This window comes from Gopherus flavomarginatus, chromosome 5 (genome assembly GCF_025201925.1).
Source record: "Gopherus flavomarginatus isolate rGopFla2 chromosome 5, rGopFla2.mat.asm, whole genome shotgun sequence".
NCBI classification, from domain to species: Eukaryota; Metazoa; Chordata; order Testudines; family Testudinidae; genus Gopherus; species Gopherus flavomarginatus.
In genome coordinates, this window is record NC_066621.1 from 92,694,576 (window position 1) to 92,704,494 (window position 9,919).

Below are 9,919 nucleotides of genomic sequence, written 5' to 3' on the forward strand. Positions count from 1 at the left end.
TGCAAGCTGGTATCTGTCGCCTTTGTGGGCCACCTCTCCATTTTAAAGATGAAGGTGGCTACAGATACATTGTAGGTTCCTTTGGGCCACAAACAGGGTAGCCACCTGTACTTCAAGAATATAAAATATGACCCCATGAAAAGGGAAAGATAAAGCTAGTTTTCAAGGGAGAGCTGTCGCTGCCTAGCCAGTTCGTCACCATTCTGTATGTATGTAAATGATTGTTCCTTTCTAATTGCAGTACTTTTCATTTGTCCTTACTGCATTTCATCTTACTGATGTAAGCAGAGTCAGGATGAGCTCTACCCTGACATCTGGAGGTGAATTATGGTGAGTGTGCAAAAGAATTTCAGAGGCTGATTGTGTTTGCATACACACACCCATGCCACCTAGCATAGCCCACAGCAGCCTAAAATGGTTACTTTCACAGCTGTGGGATCCCCAATTTCTTTGTTATTGGGGCAGGAGGAATAAAGTGTTGTCACCCTGATTAAGTAAATGAGGAACTATGAAACTGTTTTATGATAAAGGGTTTCACTATCAACTAAATAGCACTTGCTAGACAAGGGACATGGGTTCCAAAACCCAGTGAATGGGGAGGGGGAAATAGGTATTTGTATCTGGTGATGTGAGTGCCTTGTATGAGCCAAAAGCACCAGTTCCACTTATTCTCTCTACTGTGGAATACCAGAGTTAATTTTTGATTCTTTTAAGAATCTAGATACAGGTTACTGAGCTGAACTCACTTTGGGCTAAGGGTGCACTAGCACTGGGGCTCCCCTACTGTGAGCTGAAATCACTAAAGAGCTAGAATTGCTGAGCTGAGAGCACTGAGTACTGTGCTAGCTAGTGGGGGAGCCTGAAACTATACAGCGGAGCAGAGCAGCTGGCAAAGTGGAGTGGAGCAGTTTGTGGTGTCACAGAGTGAGTGGAGCCAAGCAGCTTGTGGGGCCTGCTGGAGTGTATCACGGGACAGTTGGTGGAGTGGAGCAGCTGCGGGACAGGTGGAGTGGCCCATGGAGCAAGCGGAGCCGAGCAGTTTGCGGGGACGGCTGGAGCAGATCACCGGATGGCGGGTGGAGCAGAGCAGCTGGCGGAGCGGAGCAGTTTGTGAGGACGGCTGGAGGAGCAGAGTGGAGTGGCTGGTAAAGCGGAGCAGTTCGTGGAGAAGGTGGAAGCAGAACCCCACGGAGAGGCAGGGCAGTTGGCCCTGGACCACGTAAGGTGCCCGCTTCTACCCAGGCTGAGGGGAGGGACCTCTGCAGATAGACTCCTGAACTCTGGGGCTGCACTGACCCAGGACAAAGACTTTTGGATTGTGGGACTTCTGGGACTGTGGGTGATCTTTGGGTTGCTGGACTCTAGGGACATTTGGGGTATTGGACTTTGGAGTCTTCGGGTGATTTGGGGGTTGCTGGACTCAAGAGCCCAGGGAAAAGGACACGGCCCAATTTCCTGGGGTGGGTCTTTGCTCATGGTTTGGTCTATGAACTCTAGTTGAGGTGTTTTCCCAATTTAGTGCTTGTTGTTTATCTCATGTAATTAAACCTTTTCTGCTACACTGAGACTCTGTGCTTGCGAGAGGGGAAGTATTGCCTCTTCGAGGCGCTCAGGGGTGTGTGTAAGATTTTTCCCAAGTCACTGGGTGGGGGCTCAAGCTGGTTTTGCATTACGTTGTAGGGAAGGGACCCCTAGGTATTGAACCTGGCCCTTGCTGCTATCAATTCGGCCTGGCAGAAGGGTTACATTGATTTGAAGACCAATTCTGCAATTTATTAAGATGATTTTGAATTCTAATCCTGTGCTCCAAAGTGCTTGCAACCCCTCCCAGCATGAAGTCACCAGTAAATTTTAAAAGTGTATACTCCATCACCCATATCATTAATAAAAATACAGGTATTGAATAATACTGGACCCAGGACAAACCCCTGTGGGTCCTCCCACTTTGACAGCGAACCATAAACAAACTAGGGAAATAAAACCTATATGGAACTGCTAAAAGGTGGCTGCATAACTGGTTGAAAAACTATTCCCAGAGAGTAGTTATCAGTGGTTCACAGTCAAGCTGAGAGGGCATAACAAGTGGGGTCCCCCAGGGATCAGTTCTGGGTCTGGTTCTATTCAATATCTTCATCACTTATTTAGATAATGATAGAGAGTACACTTAAAAATTTGCGGATGATACCATGCTGGGAGCGGTTGCAAGTGCTTTGGAGGATAGGATTAAAATTCAAAAGGATCTGGACAAACTGGAGAAATAGTCTGAAGTAAACAGGATGAAATTCAGTAAGGACAAATGCAAAGTACTCCACTTAGGAACGAACAATCAGTTGCACACATAAAAAATGGGAAATGACTGCCTAGGAAAGAGTACTGTGGAAAGGAATCTGGAGATCATAGTGCAAGGGTGGGCAAACTATGGCCCCGGGGCCACATTCGGCCCTTCAGACCTTTTAATCCAGCCTTCGAGCTCCCACCGGGGAGGAGGGTCTGGAGCTTGCCCCCCTCCGGCGCTCCAGCAGGGAAATGGGGTCAGGGGCTTGCCCTGCTCCGTGCGTTGCTTGGCTCCTGGAAGCAGCGGCATGTTCCCCCTCCAGCTCCTACATGTAGGGGCAGCCAAGGGGCTCCGCACGCTGCCCCTGCCCCAAGTCCCTCCTCCGCAGCTCTCACTGGCCAGGAACCATGGTCAATGGGAGCTGCAGGGGCGGCGCCTGCAGACGGGGCAGCGCCTGCAGATGAGGCAGTGCACAGAGCCATCTTGCCACACCTCCACGTAGGAGCCGGATCGAGGACATGCCGCTGCTTCTGGGAGCTGCTCGAGGTAACCGCCACCTGTAGCCTGCACCCCTGACTCCCTCTCAACCCCCTGCCCCAGCCCTGCTCCCCCTCCTGCCCTCCAAGCCCCTTGGTCCCAGCCCGGAGCCCCCTCCCACACACTGAGCTTCTCATTTCTGGACCCACCACAGAGCCCGCACCCCCTCCCACACTCCAACTCCCAGTTTCATGAGCATTCATGGCTCGCCATACAATTTCCATACCCAGATGTGGCCCTTGGTCCAAAAAGTTTGCCCACTCCTGTCATAGTGGACCACAAACTAAATATGAGTCAACAGTTAACACTGTTGCAAAAAAACCAAATATCATTCTGGGATGTATTAGCAGGAGTGATGTAAACAAGACGTGAGAAGTAATTCTTCCACTCTACTCCACACTGATTAGGCCTCAAATAGAGTATTGTGTCTGGTTCTGGGTGCCACATTGCAAGAAAAATGTGGACAAATTGGAGAAAGTCCAGGGAAGAGCAATAAAAATGATTCAAAGGTCTAGAAAACATGACCTATGAGAGAAGATTGAAAAAATTGGATTTGTTTAGTCTGGAGAAGAGGAGACTGAGAGGGGACACGATAACCGTTTTCAAGTACATAAAAGGTTGTTAGAAGAAGGAGAGAGAAAAATTGTTCTCCTAAACCTCTGAGAATATAGGACAAGAAGCAATGGGCTTAAATTGCAGCAAGGGTGATTTAGTATGGACATTAGTAAAAACTTCCTGTCACGGTAGTTAAGCACTGGAATAAATTGCCTAGGAAGATTGTGGTATCTCCATCATTGGAGATTTTTAAGAGGAGGTTAGACAAACACCTTTTAGGGATGGTCTAGATAATACTTAGTCCTGCCATGAGTGCAGGGGACTGGATTAAATGACTTCTCGAGGTCCCTTCCAGTCCTTCAATTCTAAGACTGATAACTGTTCTCTGAGTACAGTCTTTCAACTAGATATGCACCTATATTATAGTAATTTAATCTAGATCATATTTCTGTAGACAACCAGGCCACAGGCAGTCAGGCCTAACGGTTGAAGTGAAAGTTCAACCTAAAGGTTAGAGCTGGGTCCAGGGTGGTTAGAGTCCAGCAGTGCCATCCCTAGCTATTTTGGTGCCCCACGCAGACCCCCCACGGGGGGGCTGTGTGGAGCCCCACGCCTTCGTGGGGAGAAAGTCGGGGGGGCTGCCCCAAATTTCCCTACACAGCTGCATACTTTGCATATGGGTAAGGACGGCCCTGGAGTCCAGGAATGAGCTGAAGGTCAGTACTACAGGCACAGAAGCCGAATGTCAGAGACAGACGGTAAACCAGAGTCATAAGCCAGAGGTGGAGCCAAGGATCAAACCCAGAGGTCAGAAGCCTGTGCAGGTGGTAGGTGGAGCAGGAGAAGGTTCAAGAACAAGGCAGGAGTAAGGAGTGGAAGTAGGCTGGAGCAAGGGCTGAAAGCAAGAGCCAGGCAAGCACAGCTGTGGGTGTGGTTCACATTCAGCAGCCATTGATCTCCTGTGGATGCCAGCTGTGCTGTGGCTATTCTGTCAATTCCAAGGCAGTGCAGTGGGGCTCATTGGTTGCCTATAGTGATGTTATTCAAGAAGTAGGCCAGCAGCTGATCCTAGCTGGTCTGGTCCTGACAGTACCTCTCTCCTTTTGGAGTTGCTCTCCAGGAGCACTTGGCCTGAGTTTCTTGGGGTAGACCCAATGGAAGGCGAGCAGGAGGTTCAGGACATGAGCGTGCTCCACATGTTCCCATGGCCACTCCTCCAGGACATAGCCATCCCAGTCAATCAGATATTGGAGTCTTCCCTGGACTCAGCAGGAGTCCAGAATCTGCTGGATCACATATTCCTCTTGGTCTTGCATGGTTATTGGCTGGGAAGGAGTAGAGCAGTGTGGGAAGGGATTTTCAACAAAAGATAGATGTGGAACACAGAGTGGCTCTTAAGGGATTCTGACAGCCACAATCAAAATATTACTGAGTTATGTTGTTCTATGATTGCAAATGACCTTAGTACTTGTGGCCCAGCTTCAGGGATGCACAAGCCAAACCTTTATCATTTACTGTGAAGTTGAGGGTTGTCTGATGGTGAGTGTCAGCATGGCATTTGTATGTTGTCTTAGCCTCTTCTAACTGGCGCTTGAGTCCTTGATGCACTTGCATAGGTGCTGGAACTAGGCGTGCTTCTGCACCCCCTGGCTTGAAGTGGTTTCCATTATATACAGAGTTTACAGCTTGAGTCAATTGCTCTCAGCACCCCCACTATAAAAATTGTTCCAGCAGCCCTGTGCATTTGGTGAATGTGGAGGAAGATTTTGAGGTGATACCAAGAGTGGGGCCCATAATTCGTGAAGAAAAGGGTCTGTTGATTCAGGGCATGTGTGGAGTTGTAGGTGAATTCAGTGTGGGAAATGAGTTCCAGGAAATCATCCTGGTAGTTTAGTAAGCAGCGTAGGTCCTGCTTCAGGACTTGATTGACTCACTCAACAGTTGAGGTATGAGGTTCGATGCCAATAAGATGCAGAAATTCCCACAAAAAGCAAGAAATGAACAGGGACTCCCAGCTGGATACTATGCTTGTGGACAACCCATGAAGGTGAAAGATGTAGTCTTTGAATAGACAGCCTATTTCCTGGGCGGTGGGGAGACCGCGACATGGTATAAAATGTGCCATCTTCATCAGGAGATCAACTACCACTAGAATCCTGGTGTACTCTTGGAAGAGCAGCAACCCCTGATTCCTGATACCTAGAATAATAAAAAAGACAGACATCTTTTTGTATTTTTAAAAATCTCAATAAATAACTAGATAAAAACTAGCACTCTTCATGGTGCTGTTATTTAATGATTTTTGTTCCTGGTACAATTATTATTGTTTTTTTCTATTATGTTAGTTCCTAGCAATCCCAGCCGGGAATCAGAGCACCATTGTGCTAGGCACTGTACATACATATAAAAAAGACAATGCCTGCTCTAAACAGCTCAGTATATAAAAGGTTTGATAGCCCTGGAGACTGCAGTCCTCTACCCACAGAATAGGTACAGCATGAGCAGTGGCACTGCAAGCCTCACTTTAGCTGTTTAGCAGATGTACCTAAACTCTGACTTGAAAGGACCACCTCTAGGACAAAAGGGAACTTTGGCTTCATGGCCCATGTAGATCCTTGGGCAATCTACTGACACTCACAGCAAGGAAGCCAATTAATGTCAGTCTGGTGGTAGTTTTTTGTGTATATACCTGCCATTAAGCACTAGACAACTCTCAACTCATTTCAGAGGCTGCTGAAAAGCTATCAGATCATAACAACCTTTTGGACACTACCCCCATGTGCTGTATTTGAACTGGCACCCAAATAGCGAGAAGCTCCATCTCCCTTTACCAGTCACACACAAGCACAATTCTAAAGTGTATGCACAGAGAGTACACTCCCTACACTAATGCAGAATTGCAAGGCTTGAATTACTTATGAAATATGAGTGGGTTGCTACTGGGTTTACAGTAAATGGTGCTAGGAGAATTCCTTGAAATTCTTCTGGCTTTAGAACAATATGAAACCATAGAACAAAGTACACACTGAGGTAACACCAAGTAACTCTGAAAAAATGCTGGGCAATGCACGGCAAAGATTCCAAAGCACATCACTGAAAAAAGACAGACAGAAGGGCTTGCCTTACAGGCCCAGTGTCTACTTTCACACTGGCCTTTGTGAATTTGTCAGACGTAGCATTAAAATAAGATGATAGTTTTGCTGATTGAATGTTCTTTTTGTTTAACCATAATTTATTTTAAATGCAGAGTATTTTCAGGGTATATGACAATGGTGTGACATTGCACTCCATATGTTTATGGAAATATGCTTATGAGTGTGAATATAATGCAAACTGGAATGTTTTATGCAAAAGGTCTCTTGTAAGATATCATTACAAAGCTTATGATCTACTACGTGTGTTCATCCTATTTGTATGTCTGTATCATTCTTGTATCTGAAACTAGAAATAGGAAGTTAACTCTGAGATCCTACTGTAGTTATGCAAAGTGTGGGCCATTAATGGTGGTTTAGAATCTTGATGGCACTCATTCACTAGGATGGCTCTGTCATAGTATAATTCCCAATTCTGAACCTTAGCGTCCAAAATATGGGTACTAGCATGAATTCCCCTAAGCTTAATTACCAGCTTAGATCCTGTAGTGCTGCCACCAATCAGGACTTAGAGTAGAGTGCCTGATAAACTCTGGTCTCCCCCAAACCTTCCCTGGGGACCCTCAAGACCCAAATTCCTTGAGTCTCACAACAAAGGGGAATAAACCATTTCCCTTCCCCCCCTCCCCAGGCTCCTGGAGAGATATACAGATTCAAGCTCCGTGAATCTAAACAAAGGGATTCCCCCTTCTCCTTTCTTCCTCCCAGATCTTTCCCGCCCTGGGTACACTAGGAGATTACCGTGATTCAAACTCCTTAAATCACAACACAGAGAAATCAGGTGGGTTCCCCCCCTTTCTCTCCCCCTCCCTTCTCCTTCCCTGTTAAGTACAGACTCAATTCCCTTGAGCCTCAACAAGGGGAAAAATCAGATGGGTCTTAAAAGCAAAACTTTTAATAAAAGAAAAAAAGAATAAAGAAAATCACTGTAAATTCAAGATGGAATGTTACAGGTCTGTCAGCTTATAGAAACTGGAGAAAAAGCCTCCTCCAGCAGAAATACAATTTAAAATACTTCCAGCCAAATACACATTTGCAAATAAAGAAAAACAAATAAAAAGACTATACCACCTTTCTACCTTTGTACTTACAAAATTGGAATAGAAGATTAGAGAGCCTGTAGATACGTGTGGTCACTCTCAGAGCCCAGAGAGAACAAAGCCAAACCCAAAAAAACACAAACAAAGGCTTCCCTCCACCGAGATTTGAAAGTATCTTGTCTCCTGATTGGTCCTCTGGTCAGGTGTTTGGTTCCCTGTTTGTTAACCCTTTACAGGCAAAAGAGACATTAACCCTTAACTATCTGTTTATGACAGGCTCTCCTTACCTGCAAGCCTTCCTGCGTATGTGAAGTGGATAATGAAGTCGCACAGGACATGTGAACATGTCACATGATACCGGAATCCATCTTAAACCTGGTGCTATTCCATTTAGAAGGAAGGGTGGGACACAGAGAGACCAAGGATTCCTGCCTTGGGCCAAAGATATAAAAGGAGGTGACAGAGAACAATGGAGGCTGCAATCATGAGAAATCCCCGAGTTACCACCTGAGCTGGAACTAACAAGAACTGTACCGGGGAAAGGATTGGGCCCAGACTGGAAATGAGTCTAGTCCGTGAAAGAAGCTTATTGCAACAACTCTGAGGGTGAGATTTACCTGTATTCAGTTTCTAAATGTATTAGGCTTAGACTGGCATGTTTTGTTTTATTTTACTTGGTGACTTACTTTGTTCTATTATTACTTGGAACCACTTAAATCCTACTTTTTATTCTTAATAAAATGACTTGTTTATTATTGAACCCAGAGTAAGTGATTAATACCTGGGGAAGCAAACAGCTGTGCATCTCTCACTATCAGTGTTATAGAGGGCAGATAATTTATGAGTTTACCCTGTATAAGCTTTATACAGAGTAAAATGGATTTATTTGGGGTTTGGATCCCATTGGGGTCTGGGTGCTGGAGACAGGAGTACCTGCTGAGTGGTTTTCAGTTAAACCCTGCAGCTTTGGGGACATGGTTCAGACCCTGGGTCTGTGTTGCATGTCTGGCTCCACAAGACAGGGTTCTGGAGTCCCAAGCTGACAGGGAAAACAGGCTCAGAGGTAATTTCAGCACATCAGGTGACAGTCCCAAGGGAGTCTCTGTGACTGAACCCGTCTCAAATAGTCTCACATTTCTATAGCCCATTCCATCCCAAAGGATTTCAGAGCACTGTATTGTCAACATGGAGGTGCTATTCTCTCTTCTGTACTCCTGAGTCCTGACATCTGATCTAACACACAATTCAATATACTTCATATATATAGCGCCCTGACCTTTTCATCTCTTTGCAACATCATACTATGTACAAATAATAATACAATATACATTGATCATTACATAAACTCCATTAAACATTAATGATTAAAACTAGTTCTATCTATCTTAATATTTCTGTTGTGCCTTTATTCTTGATATCTAAGCATTGGTTCATACAACATGCGTATGAAAGGTAATACATATGTTCAATAAAGACTCCTTCAGAGCTGTTATGTTCTGTAATGCCATTTCCTACTCCAAGACCCAGTTTCCCAGCATCTAACATGCAGACTGCTAATGTTGATCTTCTTTTTTCGTCACTGTCAATGGATTTGAACCAATGAACTAAGTGAAAAGCTCTGTGTTTACCATTGGAAATCCCCAGAGTCATCTTCCCTCCCAAAGACTCTGTGGACCTTAATGGGATAATATCTGTAAAGCATGTTGAGATCCTTAGATGAAAGCTGCTACAGAAGTGCACACTGTATTTGTGCCTATGTCTATACCAGGCCACAAATACCGTATGTCTTCTGAGTTCTGAACCTCACATCTATTTAATTTGCCAAATGTTCATCCCTTTTCCGAATAATTACTGCAGCCATTCAACCTGATGCTAGCTGTGGTGCATATTCCAATAATTATATTGATACAGACTCATAGAATTCAAGGTCAGAAGGGACCGTCATGATCATCTAGTCTGATCTGCTGCACATTGCAGGCCTCAGAACCTCATCCACTCATTCCTGTAATAGACCCCTAAACACTGGCTGAGTTACCGGAGCTGTCAAATTATAATTTAAAGACTTCAAGTTACAGACAGTCTGTCATTTACATACACTATGTATGCTGTATACATAAACATGGGTTGTGCAGGGAATTTTGTGCTCATAAACAGTGTCATGAAAATGGAGCTGGAGCGTTATTTTCTTTAAAAACCCTAACCTGTGAACTGGCTTATATCTTCCTTAGAGCATTCCCTTCAATTAGGCTGTTGTCCATGCATATAGTTTTCATAACTACAGCTAAAGATATGCATTGACTACAGAAAAGAATTATCTGGTTTGTGTCGTTCTTTTCTTACTAGAGCAGAGAAGATCTAAT